Consider the following 18321-nt stretch of genomic DNA (forward strand, 5'->3'; position numbering starts at 1 on the left):
TCTCCTCCAGAGATGCCGGAAGAAACTAGCCCGGCCAAAGCCTCGACGTCAGCCCAGTGGCACCAGTTTCGGGCTCCTGGCGTCCAGAACTGTGAGCGAGCCCTAGGGAAGCGGCACACTCCCACCAGTGGTCTTCTAGCTGCAGCCCTCAGGGGAGATGCTGCGGGGCAGGAGGGCCCCAAATGACTAAAATGGATCCAAAGCCATTCTGTTCTCCATGTGAGTTCCAGGTAAGATTACACTGGGGGTAGACAGCAATCTGAAATACACAAAGTTGATATTTGCGTATCCAATGCACAGAAAACACTTGGATCAGTGCCTGGCACATCGTGAAAATAAGACACAGTCGTGGAAGGGGTAGTGGTAGTTATTACCTGCTCTGATGCCTTCATTTCACCGATGACAGACTACGGCTCAGTGACTCGCCCAATGGCATCCAGCTCTTAGAAGGGGGATCAGTGATGCAGCCTGGGTCTGTATAATCTCAGTGTCTACTGCAGCCTGCAGCCTGGATCCCCACTCCCCATAGTTAATGCCACCAGCTGCCTTACATTACTGTGGCATTACCTGTGGCATTACAATACTGTGCCTTACATTAAAATCAAACTTCTGCATAAAAGCTGTTTTTATTTTATGTTTTTTAAAAAGCTTATTTATATATTTTGAGAGTGAGTAGGGGCAGATAGAGATGGGGAGAGAGAGAGAACTCCAAGCAGGCTCCACACTGTCTGCACAGAGCCCGACATGGGGCTCGAACTCAGAATATGAGAGGAAGACCTGAGCTGAAATCAAGAGTCGGACGCTTAATCAACTCAACCTGCCACCCAGGCACCCCTATTTTAATGCCTTGTGTTTACAGAGCCATTGCCAAGTTCCACAGTGGGGTAGGGAGTGGGGCTGGCCAGTCCGGGAGCTCCCCATGTGCCGCCCATCCCTGCGGTGGGCTCTGGTCCCAACAGGTGATGTTGGATCGGAAAAGGGGAGATGCTTCTGGTCCTGCCCCCACCCTGTTCCCAGCAGCTGGAGAGATCATGGGGCTCTGCCTGTCGAGCAGATTGCTGAGGGCAGCGGGGCGGGGCTGGGACAGTGGGACAGGGACCGCCCAGCAGCGGCAGAAGCAGCTGCTGGCTCTTTACAGGCACTCGAGTGAAATCTGGGCCACATGGGCCTGACCATATGCTCACGCGTGAGCCACAGCTGCCTGCCGACGGGTCTCCTCGTGACAGCAGCAGAGGCAACACATTCTCCCGGCTTCCGGAGGCGAACTCTCCTGCTGCTCAGTTGCTCCCTGTGATGTCCCGCTGAGGAGGTGTCCTATTGGCTGGGCATCAAGTGAGCCTGCGGTCAGGCTGGCCCTTCTCTGTAACTGCGCTGCAGGAGGGCGCGTGGAGAGAAGGACCAGACGAGCCAGTGAGACACGGCCGTTGTCACTGCCACCACCCGGCGCTCTCTGCGTCTTTACAGAGACGTCTCTACAGAGGCATGGCCTCTTCTCTAAATAAAGCTCCTCATCTGCGTCTGAGGTGCTCAACGATCGCATCTCTACTCACCCCTCCAAGGCTTCCTTCTGTCCTTCCACTCTGCCCAAATGGGATGAGTTACTCAATGGCTCCAAATATGCCATCCCCTTAGAACACGAGCTTACGAGGGAGGTGACTTGGAGCATCTTTAAATTCCCCGTGGGTCTGGCACACAGTGGGCTTGGAAATACCTGTGAAGGAATGAATACCACTCATTCAGTGTCTGTTAGGTACTAAGCACAGTGCTAGGCAGAGACTGGCATGAGAATTTCGCCAAGTTTCTAAACCTCTTTATGTCTAAATCTCACAGGATGTCCGTAAGTCTAAAAACTGAGACAAGTCTCCATAATGCCCTCAAGGACATCCTCAGTGGGTTAAAATATAAAATAACAATATTTCCAGACTTTAAGAACATCTTAGGGATGCCTGGGCGGCTCAGTCGGTTAAGCTTTTGCACTTCGGCTCAGGTGGTGATCTCCAGGTCTCTGAGTTCGAGCCCCGCAGTGGGCTCTGTGCTGACAGCTCAGAGCTTGGATTCTGCTTCAGATTCTGCATCTCCCTGTCTCTCTGCCCCTCCTCTGCTCACATTCTGTCTCTGTCTCTCTCAGAAATGAATAAACATTTTTTTTTTAAAAAGAGCACCCTAGATAGCATTGGGTTAATAACACGTTTGTTATTGTGAACACTAGGTGTCAACTATACTTCAATAAAATAAGAATAAGCTCACAGGCTTGATGTGAAAATCAAATGAAAGACCATGGATAAAGCACTGAGCCCAGTCACTGGTACAGAGTACAGCTTGGTGGCTGGCTATTATTATTATGTTGCTATTTTTACAAGGATTAATTAAGCAGCACTCAATGTAGGAGACAAGTAAACAATTACCGTCCAAAATGAGAGGGGCTGTCACAGAAGTACGGACAAGGGCCTGTGTGGCCCCAGACTCTCTCTCTTAAAATGCATCTAGAACCACAACCATTGCACACCGTGCCTACCGGGCCTATTCTAGTCCAGGCCACCCGCATTTCTCAGATTATTTCCATGGTCTCTCCAACTCTTCTCTCTGCCCTCGCCCCTGTGCCCTTCCCCCCACCCCTACAGTCTATTCTTAACCCGGCAGCCAGGGATCCTGCTAGAACATAAGTCAGCTCATGCCGCTCCTTTGTTCAAAATCTCCAGTGGCTCCCCATCTCTCTCTCCAAGTGAAAACCAGAGTTAGGGAGCGCCTGGGTGGCTCAGTCGGTTGAGCATCTGACTATTGATTTTGGCTCAGGTCATGATCCTAGGGTTATGGGATTGTGCCCAGCATGGAGCTTACTTAGGATTCTCTTTCTCCCTCTGCCCCTCTCCGCTGCTCACTCTCTCTCTCTCTCTCTCAAATAAAATAAAAATAAAAAACAGAGTTACTACTGCCATACCATGATGATTAATTTTACGTGTCAGCTGGGCCACGGGGTACCCAGATGTGTAGTCAAATAGTATTCCCAGTATGTCTGTGAGAGTATTTCTGGATGAGGTATCAGTCAGTAGACTGAGTCAAACAGAAGGCCTGCTCTAATGTGGGTGGGCCTTGTCCAATCAGTTGAAGACATGAATGGAACCAAAAGGCTGAATAAGAGGGAACTCTATCTGCCAAACTGATTTGAGCTAGGATATTGGTCTTTGTCTGCTTGGGACTCAAACTGAAATGCTGGCTTGAGCTTCTAGCTTGCAGACGGAGGACAAAAGGACTCCTCGGGCCTCCATAAATGTGTGTGGCAATTCTTCATAAGTCTTCTAATTATATATATGTTACATAGATTTATAATATTATATACATTAATCTGTTTCAATGTAGATATAGATATAGAGAAATAGATCCTAATGGCTCTGTTTTCCTGGAGGACCCTGCCTAATACACCTAAAGGCCACGGGTGGTCCCTCATCTGCCCCGACCCCAATCCTCTCCCTTGTACTGCTGTTCTTCTCTCTCTTTGCCCTCTACCCTTTCTGTTCCAGCTGCGCTGGTCTCTCCCCAGACATGAGAAGCCCTCTGCTTAGAATGTTCTTTCCTCCAGGATATAAGTGCCTCACACTTTCACTTCTTTCTGGTTTCTAGCCAAATATCAAGTGACTATGAAGCTTTCCCAGATGTACGTACCTGAAATACTGCACTCACGTGCACACACACACACATGCACACACACACACACACACGTATATCTTTCCACTTTATTTCCCTTAAATTGCTTTCATTGTCTCTATAGCATTTATCAGTATCTGCCATAATACATGTTTACTCAGTTTTCTAAAGTTTACTTGTTTATTTTGAGAGAGAGAGAGCATGCATGAGGGAGAGGGGCAGAGAGAGTGGGAGAGAGAGAGAATCCCAAGCAGGGGATTATCCCCTGAGAGCGCAGAGCCTGACGTGAAGCTCAATCCCGCAAACCATGAAATCATGACCTGAGCTGCAATCAAGAATCCGATGCTTAACTGACTGAGCCACTGAGGCGCCCCAATGTTTATTTGTTTTATTTGTTTAACGTCTATCCATCTGTCTCTTCCAACTGGAATATAAATTCCTTGAGAGTAGCAAGTTTGTCTTGGTCACTACTGAGCTCCCAAAACCCGACTACTACCCAGCATCTACTACCTAGTAATGCTTTATGCCTATTTGTTGATTGGATTAATGAGTAGATTAAAGTTCTAAGTTTGACTTCAGAAGGAGGGAAAGGTATTCTACATGGGTGTCAATAAAGGATATATAGACAATCAGTAAAAGATTAGGGTTTTGCTGAGTGCTGCTTAAGAACGAGGCAACAAAGAATTCAGGGGTTTGCCCTCTAACAAGGACCCAGAGGACACTCTCTGTGCTGCTGATTAAAGGCTGATCTTTATGCTTTAACAGCCTGCAGAGCAAAGAGCATGTTTGACATCCTTGCCTATAAATTAAGGAGCCCAACCAGGATACAGGCTTGAGGCGAGGTGAGCGAGCAGCCCCATGAAGGGCCAAGCTTGTCCTCAGAAAACAGCTCTGGGTCAGCTCCAACACCGAGATAAATTAGAGACAGAAGCCCTAAAGTTCAATGCCAATGAGAACAGCTGCGATATTTTTCACTGGAAATAGCCCACCAGAGCCATAAAGCCTCAATGAAGAAATCAAACAGGGAAGGTCTAGTTTTAAGCAATGTGACACCCCGGTAAAATCTCCAGGAGAAGCTGGGGGTGAAGTATTGCCCCAAGTGAGTAAAGGAGAGGTCTTGCAATATATGGCTGTCAGAAGGAAGGTGAGAAAGCTCAAGTTGTAGTGTTCTTCATGGACAGGAAGACAGGGACAAGGCCTGGAGCTGGGGAGAGCTGGCCCTGGGCTGCGCTAGAGTACTAACCAAACGGGTGACCCAGTGCTCGCTAACTTTCACCAGCTATGAAATGGGGGGTTAACTGCTCTACCCTATTCCATAGGGTAACAAGAGTCCAGTGAGAGAAGTTTCCAGAAGACACTTAAAGAATGATAAGCCCCACATAAGTGTGAAATAATAGCAAGAAGCTATCAGCGAGGAGTTTTAAATGAGATGTCCCACGGATGTAAGTTAGGTGGGCAAGGTTCCCAGAATGGATTAATTACTACTTGGGGAACGAGACTAACTCCTGCCACAGCTTGCGTCCCTCGGCCACAAAAGGGCTTCCCTCGTGGCTGCCTGCCTCTCCCACCCATCCTAGTTTTGTCTCAGTCAACATTACATTGTCAAGCTGGGTGTGGATGGAAAGGCACCTCCTGGAGACCTGTTGACAGGTGCACTCAGCCATCACAGCCTATAAACATCATACATGTTTGAAATGACATGTGTTCCAGGTTATTTATCACAGCGTTGTTTATAACAACAACAAAGATTGATAGGGGCGCCTGGGTGGCTCGGTCGGTGAAGCAGCCAACTCTGGCTCAGGTCAGGATCTCACGGTTCACGAATTTGAGTCCCATGTTGGGCTCCGTGCTGACAGCTCAGAGCCCAGAGCCTGCTTTGGATTCTGTGTCTCCCTCTCCCTCTGCACTTCCCCCACTCGCACTCTGTCTCTCTCTCTCTGTCTCTCAGAAATAAATAAACATTAAAAAAAAAAAAAGAAAAGATTGATAACAGTTGCAGTGTTCATTTCAGCAAATCAAGACACCTGCAAAGAATGGAATTCTGGGCAACAATTCCTAAACCCCAAGAAGCTCTTTGTGTACTGATATGACATCATTGCCAAAGTAGATGAAGTTTAACAAAAGAACAGAACAGAACGATAGGTTTGCTACCATTTACATAAGAAGGGGAGAGGAAAAGAAGAGATGGGAGGAGTTACTTGGATTGCACAGAATATCTCTGAACGTATACCCATGAACCAAATAATACTGTTGCCTCCAGGGAGAAGGACTAGGCAATAAAGGAATGAATGAATGAGAAATAGAGGTTGGGCAGTAGACTATTCACTATATGTCCCTATGCCTTTTGAGTTTTGTCCAACATGAATGCGTTTCCTAAAAAATTAAATTATAAATAAAAGGCCAATATAAAATACATTAGTCATGCTCATTTGTAGAAAAATTCAAACACGGCAAAATACACAAAGAAAATAAGCACGACTCCATAGTCTCATAACAGAAAATGATGATTTTTTTGAAATGAGCATTTCAAAAAAATATTTTGATATATTTATTCCCCATTTTTTTTTTTTTTTTTTTTTTTTTGGATATTTTGCAGAACTGAGATCCACTGGCCAATAGATTTCTATCCTATCCCAACATAATATCATAAACATTTTCTCACAACACTAAAATGTTAACAGAAGGATTGTTTTCAATGAATCATTTCTCCCCCATCATATGCACGTACCATGCTTTAACTAGCACCCTTGAACATTTAAGTAGTTTTCAATTTTTGGTAATCATTTGTGGGCATTGATCTCTGTGTCTCTGATTACATCCATAAGCTGAATCCCTAAAAATAGACTTTCTGGATGAAAGGGTATGAATATTTTTCAGTGTCTTAATATAGATTGCCAGAGTCCCTCCAGGAAACTTCTATATGAGAGTGCCCTTTGCACGGCGACGGAGGACTGTTTGATGTCACGTTAGGATGCCAGAACTCCAGCCACTCTTTCTCTAACTTTGGATGAGAAACCAATAAAAAAGATGACCTCTCTGAGAGCCTGCAGACATAAATTATACAAGTTTGCCAATTGTTTTATAAAACCGTCTTTTCTGGATTCCCAAGGAAGAAAACCAGACTTGGTAGATATTCGTAAGGAATAACACTGTTCCAAGTATTTTTGGAAATACTTGCTGAGAGAAAACTATATTTCATAAGGCAACTTTCTCAACTTACAATCAAGCACCCTCAGCTTTAAATTAAGCCACACAACTGCGAGCCAAAAGAATCAACAGTGCGTGGATTTCAAGTTAGTTTGAGAAGCGAGACTTCTGGTATGAACGTGGCTACCCGCTTTACCCCATTTTACTTCTTCCCCCGCTAGAAATCACACAAAAGCAAAAGGAGAATTATAAACTGCACAAACTAGTTTCCACAGAATTCAGGGATGGAGATGACTCAAATTCCAAAGCGCATGTAAGGGCCCCCCCAGACTGTCTGAGATTGGGCTGTGAATTGGGGGAAACAAAAAGAAGCAATAAGGGTGACAGGATTGCCCAGTGGGGACAAAGTTCAGAAAGTGCCACCTAATCGACATGGTCAGAAGGTAACGGTTGTTTATAGGGACTGAGTGAACAGAACTGGTGAATTGGGCCCTTTGGGGCCCAGCTGGCTCACAGCAGCACAGAGGAGGCAGCAGAGAATCACGGGGCTGGGCCAGGGCCAGGGGGCGATCTGTCTCTGGGGAGCAGAGGAGGAAGCATCAGGCAGGGGCTGCCTGGGCCCCTCCCCACACAGGACCTTCTAGCAAAAGGCTGGCTCAGAAACCCCTACCTATGCTGTGATGACTTACATGATGAAAACAACAACAGGATTAGTAGGCATAGCCATTGCCAGGTTAAGGATGATGACACAGCCCACTCTTGAACAACACAGGTTTGAACTGCACAGGTCCCCATATATCGGAATTTTTTTTTTTACAATAAATTTAGTAAAATACTGTAAGTATATTTTCTTCTCCTTATGATTTTCTTTTATTTTTAACTTTTAACGTTTATTTATTCTTGAGATAGAGAGAGAGAGAGAGAGACAGTGTGCAAGTGGGAGAGGGGCAGAGAGAGAGGGAGACACAGAATCTGAAGTACGTTCCAAGCTCTGAGATGTCAGGCTCTGAGTTTGATGTGGAGCTTGAAATCATGAACTGTGAGATCGTGACCTGAGCCGAAGTCGGATGCTTAACTGACTGAGCCACCCAGGCGCCCCAACCTTATGACTTTCTTAATAACATTTTCTCTTCTCTAGCCTACTTTATTGTAAGAATACAGCATATGATACGTGTAACATACCAAATATGTGTTCATCGACTATTTATGTTATTGGTAAGGCTTCCTTCTGGTGAACAGTAGGCGTTTAGTAGTCAAGTTTGTTTTTTCATTTATTTATCCATTTTTGAGTGGGGGGAGAGAGAGACAGAGTGCTAGTGGGGGAGGAGCAGAGAGAAAGGGAGGGAATCCCGAGCAGGTTCCACAGTGTCAGCACAGAGCCTGATGCGGGGCTCGATCTCGTGAACCGTGAGATCATGACCTGAGCCAAAATCAAGAGTTAGATGCTTAGCCGACTGAGCCACCCAGATGCCCCTAATAGCTAAGTTTTTGAAGAGCTTAGAGTTATACATGGATTTTCGACTGCCTAACTCCTACATTGTTCAATGGTCAAGGTAGCAGTTACAGTACATATAATGTCATATATATAATAGATAAATAACAATAACAACATAATAACATAAAATATAAATATAATATGTTTAAATAATAATATAAACATGATAAATAAATATAAATAATAATAAGTACATATAAACATAATAAATAACTATAAATAAAATAAAATAAATATAAATATAATAATAATAGTATAAATAATTCAGCACCCACACAGAGACTCTATAAGAAAAACTGGGCAAAAGGCAGAAAAATCATTGATATCCAAAAATTCTCGATGAAATGTGGCTGGCAAAACTCAGGAAAGAAGCAGGGAAAAAAATAGAACAAACATCACAGAAATGAAAACAAGATACCGAGGTACAAAGGAGAAGACACTGCAGAAAACATAAAAAGGGACATGGAGACAGATTTGCAAAACTTGAATAAAAGCCACAAAATAAAACAGGGAGTCACAGCCCAGGAGAGCTACGACTACAGATGTAAAAGGCAAGCAGAGGAGAGCCAATATTAGATGCCCTTACTAAAAAATAAAGTGAGCCAGAACAATGAAGGAGAACAAATATTTAACAATACAACTCAAGAAAATTGTCCTGAAATAAAAGGCTTGACGCTGCCTTGTAGAAAAGGAACACTGTGGTCAGGGAAATCGACCCCGAAGAGTCAACACCGAGACATCTCTTGGCAAAGCTGCTCGACTAAATTTAGAGGTAAAGAATCCTTTGATCTGGCATTTAAAAGTTAGATTACAGAGAAAAAAAACAAACAGGCTGACTTCAGATTTCTCCCAGCAACAGTCAGTCCTTGATGACACAGGAGAAATAGCTAAAACTCCCCAGGGATTCAACACCTGAGCCAAGAATTTTCTTTTTATCCAAATTATTTTCCACGTATAATGACCACAGACAAACAGTCATGAACCTGCATAACTCAAGGATCACTGGCCCACGGCCCTTCTTGAGGAAACTTCTAGAGGGTAAACTGCAGCTGTGTGAGAAATGTCTAAGGCTCCAGAGCAGAAGAACGGGCCGAGTCTTACATACGCAAAAGTTCAAAGCAAAAATGTGAAACACACACACACACACACACACACACACACGGATTTGGGGGACAGAAGACAATGTGAGTGTCATATGCCCTGACGAGCCAGGAATGATGCAGGTAACAACAAAAGTGGGCGAGAGAAGCACAAAAAAGAAGGAGATAGAGTAATACTGCTATTTGCCTCATGGGTCACACAGGAGAGCGGGAGAATATTACATAAAGCTGGCAAACCAAGTAATCAAGGTGGATGAGAGGTAATAAAAGCTTGTTGACAGTTCAAATAGAAACTGCAAGAAACATATTGTTATTGACCAAATTGAGAAGAAGACTGAATTAAGGAGAAGAAAGGAAAGACAAAGGAATAGGAAACACATCGGGTTTACAATGGTACATACCAGGAAACCATTGGATGCTGAGTAGAAAAATCGGGACTAAGAATTATATAAAGCTATAATTAATTTTATGAAGGTAACAACTAGAAAAATACCAACCCTCTTAAATATCAGAACCACACATACACACACAGAGCAAACATCACAGAGTGAAACACTTAAGAAGATGCAATTATAAATACTTGAGAAGAAGGACACATAAAATATGAAAAACTAAACCCAAGCAGACGTATCAGTATGCAAATGAGTCTCGATTATTATTAAAAGTAAAAGTTTTTCAGGTCATATCGCAAAGAAAATCCAAACTCCAGGCTATCGAGAGACTGGAAAACAAAGCAATTTTTAAAAATAAAAGCCTGGACAAAGGTATACCAGGCAAATGCAAGCAAACTGAAAGCTGGGTTTATGATATTAATATTAGACAAAGTGGAAGTGAGACCAAAAAGCATTTAATGATACAAAGAAGGGCCCTTTTTAATGCTAAAGGGTGCAATTAACAATTAAGATAAAACAGTTATGAATATTTATATATCCGATTATCTACCAGCAATATTCCTAAAGCAGAAATTATATAGAAAAAATAAACAAAAACCTGCCGACTGAAGAAGACTTTAACTTAATTCTCTCAGTCCGTGGTAGGGAAGGTCAGCAAAATAGAACGTAAATCTTTGGCCCTTTACACCCAACCAAGCCACCTCTGGGATGTATCTTTCAGATATCTTTATACCCACGCAAAATGACATGGGTGCAGGCCATTTATTTCACCATTGTTTGCAAAAAGCATGAGTCTCTTCACCGATAAGGAACTTGTTAGATATGATGGTAAAACAATTCAGCGAGCTGTACCATAGAGGAAAAAAAGAAAAGGAAAAGGATGTGGCTCTGTATGTAGTCATAGAAAGAAGTCCAATATATGTTTAAGTTAAAAAGAAAAATCAGCAAAGTACTGAAAAGTGTGTGTGGTACGCTGCCTTCTGTGTAAAAGAGAAATAAGAAGAGAAAGTCACATTTGCTTATATATACATGAAAGATTCTGAAAGGAGACATCAAGAAACTGGTACTAGTGGTAGCCTGTATGTGGTGGAGGTGAGGGGTGGGTAGGAAGTGGGTAAGAGGGGGACATTTTTCACTGCAGACCACACACACATGTATATGTACACATTTAGGTGTCTGGGTGTAAGCATGACTGCATTACCCATTTATTTAAAACCCACAGAATCGGGGGCACCTCGGTGGCTCAGTTGGTTGAGCGTCCGACTTAGGCTCAGGTCATGATCTCACGGTTCCTGAGTTCGAGCCCCGCATCAGGCTCCACGCTGACAGTGCAGAGCCTGCTTGGAATTCTCTCTCTCTCTAAATAAACTTAAAAAACAAACACAAAATTGTGTGTACAAAAGAGCCCTCGTCATAGTTCCTATCTATTACTAGATAAAAAGTCAGATCTGGTTCCATGGTCCTTCAGTTTACATGAAAATCAACATAACAGACCTTCTACTTCATTGATACATGTTTATCATCCCCTTTCACAACATGAGTCTGGCCCAATTAAACAACCCATAGCAAACAGCCTGTGGCATCCCCTTAACCGTGTCACTAGAAGCCTCTAATTCGGTCAGGCGATGTGGCTATGACTTGAGCTGTGGCTACCTCTAGCTGAGATATGCTGTGAGTGTAAAATACACCCCAAGGTTCAGAGGCTTTGGATGGAAGAGAGAGTGTAAAACACCTAATTAATGTTTGACATTGCTTTCGTGTAGAAATAATAATATTCTAGATATATTGGGTTAAATAAAGGATGCTATTAAAATTAATTTTACCTGTTTCTTTTTACTTTCTTAACTGGGCTACGGGAACATTTACCAATTCATATGTGGTTTGATGGACAGGACTGCTTTTGTGGGGGAAAACAAGTGAGCAAAACAAGTGAGATGAGATGGTGCTAGAGTAATAGGAACCCTAGACATCTCACTGACTACAGCAGTGTTTCTCTCTCAGTCATAATGCGTGTGCGCCATGGCTCAGCAGTCCCCTGCAACTGGCCAGTACCCAGGCGGACACAGGCTTCCTCCCAGCTCATATGCTCCTCGTCACTGGGACCGCAGCAATCGCACATGGTGCATCACACATTGGCTCTCAAAGTGTCCTCTTGGAAGAAGGACTCACACCGTCGGAGTTCACATTTTGTTGGTCAAAGCGAAGCCCTTGGAAATGCCTGATTTCACGGTGGGCAGGGAGGTGCCATCTTCCCATATGCCCAGAAGAAAAAGACAGGAATAGCTAGCAAACAGCAGAGATGACCATGACCTCGCACCGTCCCTCCTATATAAGGCTTAAGCTGGTGTCTGATTGCCCACACGTGTTGACCCCAAATGACTTGATATCAACTATCTTTCAAACTTCCGAAGAGGTGACTCCCGTTCAGAAGGAAAATGATTTGGGGGAACACACAATGAAATGAAAGCCCTGCTAAATCATCTCATTTGATCTGCTCATGCCACCACTTAAATACTTAACCTGCTCAACCATAGGGAGACCCATTGCCATGTTCGGCAGCCTGTTTGATAACAATTTATGCTGATGGGGCACCTGGGTGGCTCAGTTGCTTAAGGACAGTCAGTGCAGAGCCTACTTGGGATTCTCTCTCTCTCCCTCTCTCTCTGCCCCCACCCCCCCACTCGCGCTGTCTCTATCTCTCTCAAAATAAATACAATTTAAAAAAAGAATGTATGCCGAGCCAAATCTGCTTTGTGCTTTTACCCTCCTCCAGAGCTATGCAGTATGTATTGCATCAGTCTGTCACCAAACAACTTTCAAATATCTGGAGACTTCTACCACTTCAGAAGCTCTCCAGGCTACATATTTCAACCATTCCTCATGTAAACTGGTGCCATATCTCCTCATCACTTGGGCTTTCGTGCTACTCAGCTCTTGGAGGTACATACTAGATCCTTCACCAATAGGACATTGTGCATTTGGGGCCACTGCTATGTGGTTGGTCTGGGCTCGGCCATGTCACATCCAAACAGAAGCTTTAAACCCTAACCCCTCTGGAAAACAGTGTGGAATTTTCTCAAAAAAATAACAATAGAACTCCCCTATGACCCAGCAATAGCACTGCTAGGAATTTACCCAAGGGATACAGGAGTGCTGATGCATAGGGGCACATCTACCCCGATGTTCATAGCAGCACTCTCAATAATGGCCAAAACATGGAAAGAGCCTAAGTGTCCATCCACGGACGAATGGATCAAGAAGATGTGGTTTATCTATACCATGGAATACTACATGGCAATGAGAAACAATGAAATCTGGTCATGTGTAGCAACATGGATGGAACTTGAGGGTGTTATGCTGAGCGAAATAAGTCAGGCAGAGAAGGAGAGATCCCATATGTTTGCACATATAGGTGGATTAAGAGGAAGCTAACGGAGGACCATGAGGGAGAAGAAGGGGAAAAATAGTTGGGGAAAGGGAGGGAAGCAAACCATGAGAGACTCTTGAATGCTGAGAACAAACTGAGGGCTGGTGGAAGTGGGGGAGAGGGAAAGAGGGGTGATGAACATGGAGGAGGGCACTTGTGGGGATGAGCACTGGGTGGTATATGGAAACCAACTTGACAGTAAACTATTTAAGGGAAAAAAAATAAATGTGATTGCAGGGGTCTTCTTAGATCATGTGATCTTCCCCTCTGTCAAAAAGGTAGGCTCATCCACATTGGGGTTGCTCCTTCTGCCTGGGCCCCAGTGTAATGAGATGCATGGAGCAGAGACCCGCAGACCCACAGTAGCCCACAGAAAACATAAGCCAGAAATTACTAGTTGCTTCTGTCAGCCACTGAGACTTGAGCCTGTTCGTTGCATGGGCAAAGCAGGTCAATCCAGAAATCATTCCAGAGTGGCAGTTTTAGGAGAGGCTGGATTTTTACCAACTGCCCCACTGTGATTTTCTCCAAATGATACTTTACAGTGCAACACCTAATTTTATTTATTTAATTAATATTTATATAGCAATGCCTATATGCCCAGAACTATTGCAAACATTTTACAAAAGTTCATTTACATGACCATCGTAAAACCCTATCAGTTGGGTCCCCTTATTATCCCTGTTCACAGGCAAGAAAACTAAGGCAGGGAGAGTTCAAGATCACACAGTAGGTAAGCACCAGATTAGAGTTCGAACCCAGGCTATCTGGATGCAGAGTCTATGTCCTTGACCACTATGTTACACAATTTTCATAACCATTAACGTTTATTGGGCTAATTTACACTAAGCGCATCCAATCTTGTCTGATTCCCATAGCATCTCCAGGAAGCCGGGGAAACTGAGACTCAGAGATGCAAAGTTACTGACCAAAGGTTACCTAGTGACTTTGATGGCAGTAAAGTCCATGCTCTATAAAGACAAGTCTTTTTCTATACAGGAGTAACCTCCAAATTCTAATGCAGACAATCAGCTGAATTCTTCCTGTTCAGATCTGGCGAGAGGCATAGATATCCACCAAATCTTACCACCTCTATATTTCCAAGAATTCTCTTTGAGCTTATCACTGTCACCATCACTGAAACATGTTTGCTGGCTGTCTACCCAGGGAAGGCATTGTGCTAGGCTCCCTTGCCCCCGTTAAAACTGGAGAAACAAGCTTACGCTAATGAGGCCTGATAGGATGAAAGATGAAATAAACAAACACCCCCGTGGATGAGGGAGCATCCGGCACCCCGGTCGGGAAGCTGTGGTTTTCACAAGACTGCGCAGCAGCAAGCTGCCCCAGACAGTAGCAGGGACAGAAAACACAATATTCCCATCCTCCTCCTTGTCATTATCGCCAGGGAGGGCCTCGGCATTAAAGGAGCGGTGTGAAATGGACAATTCACACATCTTCAGAGTTTCTCAACAACATCGGTGCCCGCTGTTGCCACAGCCGCCTCGAAGTCTTCTCACAACAAGAAAAGTATTAGACACGGACCAGTGGGGAAGCTCATGGAAACAGGCATGTGTGTGTGCGTGCACGCACACGTGCACACACACACACACACACACACACACACACTGCCTACACCCCTTTCTCCACTCCCCGGAAATGGCAAGGAATATGGGGGAAAGGAGGGGGTGGGGAAAGAGGCAGCAAACATTGGAGGAAGGGCTCCCCTTTCATTGCTGGGATCATCGGGGGAGCAGGTGAAGTCTGCAAGCCAAGGTCACGGCCTGACAGCCTAAGAGGAATCTCTCTTCTCCAGGCTCTGCCTTCAGAGTCAGACAGACCACTTCTGCACAAGGTCTAGTGGTACAAGGCCCTCCGAGATCTTGTCTGGTACCCTTGTCCCCCGCAGACAGGATGCAGCCAGGGAGAATAACAACCCTCCTTGATCCCTACCAGAGCAGCCTTCCTGGAGTCTGCTGGTCCCAGGTGAAGGCTCAGCCCTTCCCAACCTCTGAGCCACTCTTGCCTTTACTTAGGGAGAATTAGGGAGCTCCAGTTCCATACTCTGAGCATTCAGACTTCAGGTAGTTCTGCCTAAATCCTAAAACAGAGCTGCTTCTCCATTGGCCCCTATATTGGGGTTCTCCAGAGAAGTAGAACCAATAAGAAATATCTGTAAATAGGTAGGTAGGTAGGTAGATAGGTAGATAGGTAGGTGGATAGACAGATAGATAGATAGAAAGAAAGAAAAGAAAGAAAGAAAGAAAGAAAGAAAGAAAGAAAGAAAGAAAGAAAGAAAGAAAGAAAGAAAGAAAGAAAGAAATATCTGGGAGAGAAATATATCTAAGAACCTATATTAGGGTTCTCCAGAGAAATAGAACCAAATATATATATATATATCCATAAATAGAGAGAGATTTATGCTGGGGAACTGGCACACACAATTATGGAGGCTAAATCCCACGATTTGCCATCTGCAGGCTGGAGAACCAGGAAGCCAGGGTATCTACTCTGAGATCTGGGGACATTGACAATGTAAGTTGAGGTCTAAAGGCAGGAGAAGACCAAAGTCTCAGCTTGGCAGGCAGGCAGGAAGCAAAACGGGCTAATTCCTGTTTCCTCCACCGTTTGGTTCTATATATATGGGCCCTCAAAGGATCAGATGACGCCCATCCACAGTGGGGAAGGCAATCTATTTTGTTGAGTCCACCCATTCAAATGCTGATCTCATCCAGAAACATCCTCACAGGCATACCCAGAAATCGCGTTTAATCTGGACACCCTTGACCCCGTCAAGTTGATATAGCATATTGACCTTGATCGCACCTACACCCCAGACCACAACACCCTGTTTGATAAACTGCCTGCAACACCAGTTCCTTCGGGAAAGAGACCAGCCATGTTTTTGCCAGTGTCTCCTTTCAAGGCCAAGTTCATGTCATAGAAATCTACCTGATTACCTCTTGCTCAGTCACCTACTACCTGCCTCTCATTGTCATTGTATTTGGTCCCGTTATAACACATTTCATACTCTGATAAAATTTTGAGGTTACATGTCCCCCCACCAAACCCTACCATCTCTAGGGCAAGGACCATGCAAGTTCTGTGGCTTATTCATCTGTGTGTCCCTAGCAGCTAGCCTTCCCAGAGGAGGCCCCCAGCCAGTAGTTGTTGAATGAAGCTCGTTCACCAGCCATGGTGGTCTGGCACTCCCAGCTGGACGGTTAAGATGCAAAGGGCTGGAAGGCTCGGGTCAGCCCAGGAGAGTTACCATCAGAAGCCAAAAGATCTCACAAAGCCCACGAAGTCCAGCTGAAAGAAACTGTAAGTTTTGCCATTTTCGGTCACTGTTGCCATGGGAAGAGAATGTCTCCTATGTGGCATATCCATGTTAAGTGGAATATGTCTTCCAAGCATCACCTTGAGTGGAATTCCCAAATTTGGGCAGCACTAGATGCCATTATAGGAGCCCTTAAGTCTAAAAAAGGAGGTACACACCTCCCCTACGTCTCCTCTGTTCTTCTCTTTATCCCCTCCCCCTCAGTCTGTCTCCCTCTTCTCTCTCTCCCTTCCTCTTAAGCCCAAATGCTCAGAGAACATTCTCAGAATCTTCTCTCCTAAATATCAGTGTCTGATCTGTGCAAAGGCAGGTAACTAAATCACCCCCGGGTCAAGGAGACATTTCAGGCAATTTAATCTGCTCTGTAACAACAATGGAGTCAATGTTAACACAGCTCTTCTCACTGGCTGGAGCCTGGATGATGGGCAGGTGTAGAAAAGAAAGGAAGCAAACATTTACTGAGCAATTACTTTGTGTCCCTCTGTCCAGGGGTGTACTTCCTTAAGTTGCTGGGCAGTGCCAGCTAGTAGGTATTGCCACCTCCATTTTTATAGATGAAGCAGTTGAGGCCTAAAGATCTCCAGTAATGGTTAAGGTGTGAAGCCAAGACTTGAATTTAACTTAGATTTTCTGTATCCCCATCGGGTACTCTTTCCACTGTACCTGAGTCTTGTCTCACAAATAATGAGGAAAGAGCATTTCCACCAATACTTTCCCTTCCTAGTCCATCTTCAGGGTCTTAAGTAGGTTACCTTCAGTTTAACCATTGACCCCACTCCCTCCTTTCCTCTGTGTCACGGAGATAACTCAAAGGGTTGGGAAGGCCACAAGCAAGAGGGAAAAATTAGCCACACCACATTATAGGTCCTTTGGTCCTCATTTATTGACCTGTGTGGGATCATGTTTCTTTCTTTTTCTTTTTCTTTTTTTTAGACAAACTGCTTTTATTTTATTTTTTAAATTTTTTATCCATTTCTGAGAGAGAGAGACAGCATGAGCAGGGGAGGGTCAGAGGGAGAGGGAGACCCAGAATCCGAAACAGGCTCCAGGCTCTGAGCTGTCGGCACAGAGCCCGATGTGGAGCTCGAACCCACAAACCATGAGATCATGACCTGAGTTGAAGTCTGATGCCCAACCGACTGAGCCGCCCAGGTGCCCCTGAGATCATGTTTCTGACCTACCAGCCATGTCTGAAAGCTCTGATGTGCTCTCTGGGCCTCTCCAGCCCCATTCTCTTGTTCTGGTCCCTATTTCCACTCTGCCCTATCAGAAAGAAGAGGTTCTCGAAGTGTGGTTCCGAGGCAGCCGCTTCAGCCTCACAGAAGAATTTGTTAAAAATATACGTTTCCAGCCCCTCCCTGGACCCACTGAATCAGAAACCCTGAGGGTGGGGGGCACCTGCCAGCAAACTGTCTTTTACAAGCGCTCCAGGGGACCCCACTGCACTCCCACGTTTGCAAACCCCTGATTTTAAAGGCTGTTCTCCTGCCCTAAGAACACGGTACCTTTTTCCAGTCTGTCCTCCACCCCTTTTATTTCCCACAGGACCCAATTTGAGAAGGGTGGCATTTCAGTGGCAGGTGAGATTTAAACACTGCTAAAACTGACATTTTTCCTCATTTCCAGTTCTGTCAGATACCTGATGGCAATTTTATAATACTCCAGAGGCAGAATATACCAATGCAGAAAATACCAATGCAGAATAAGAACAGATTATTTTAAAACGTGTGTTGGCACACTGATGTCACTGGCTGGTTTATACTGACTAATTAATCCTGATT

The 18321-nt window shown here is 44.6% G+C and overlaps 1 long non-coding RNA gene across 1 annotated transcript in view; it reads right to left on the reverse strand.

Annotated features, from left to right (window-relative positions):
• Positions 1 to 833: 833 nt before the first annotated feature.
• The window catches only part of LOC144242914 (uncharacterized), a 36169-nt gene continuing 18681 nt past the window's right edge, over positions 834 to 18321 (reverse strand). The window contains exons 2-3 of the long non-coding RNA XR_013338489.1: positions 1551 to 1711; positions 834 to 1371 (exon numbers count right to left, since the gene is read on the reverse strand). This is a non-coding gene — a long non-coding RNA (uncharacterized LOC144242914). The remainder of the gene's footprint in view (positions 1372 to 1550; positions 1712 to 18321) is intronic.

This window comes from Crocuta crocuta, unplaced genomic scaffold, assembly GCF_008692635.1.
Source record: "Crocuta crocuta isolate KB4526 unplaced genomic scaffold, BGI_CrCroc_1.0 scaffold217, whole genome shotgun sequence".
NCBI classification, from domain to species: domain Eukaryota; kingdom Metazoa; phylum Chordata; class Mammalia; order Carnivora; family Hyaenidae; genus Crocuta; species Crocuta crocuta.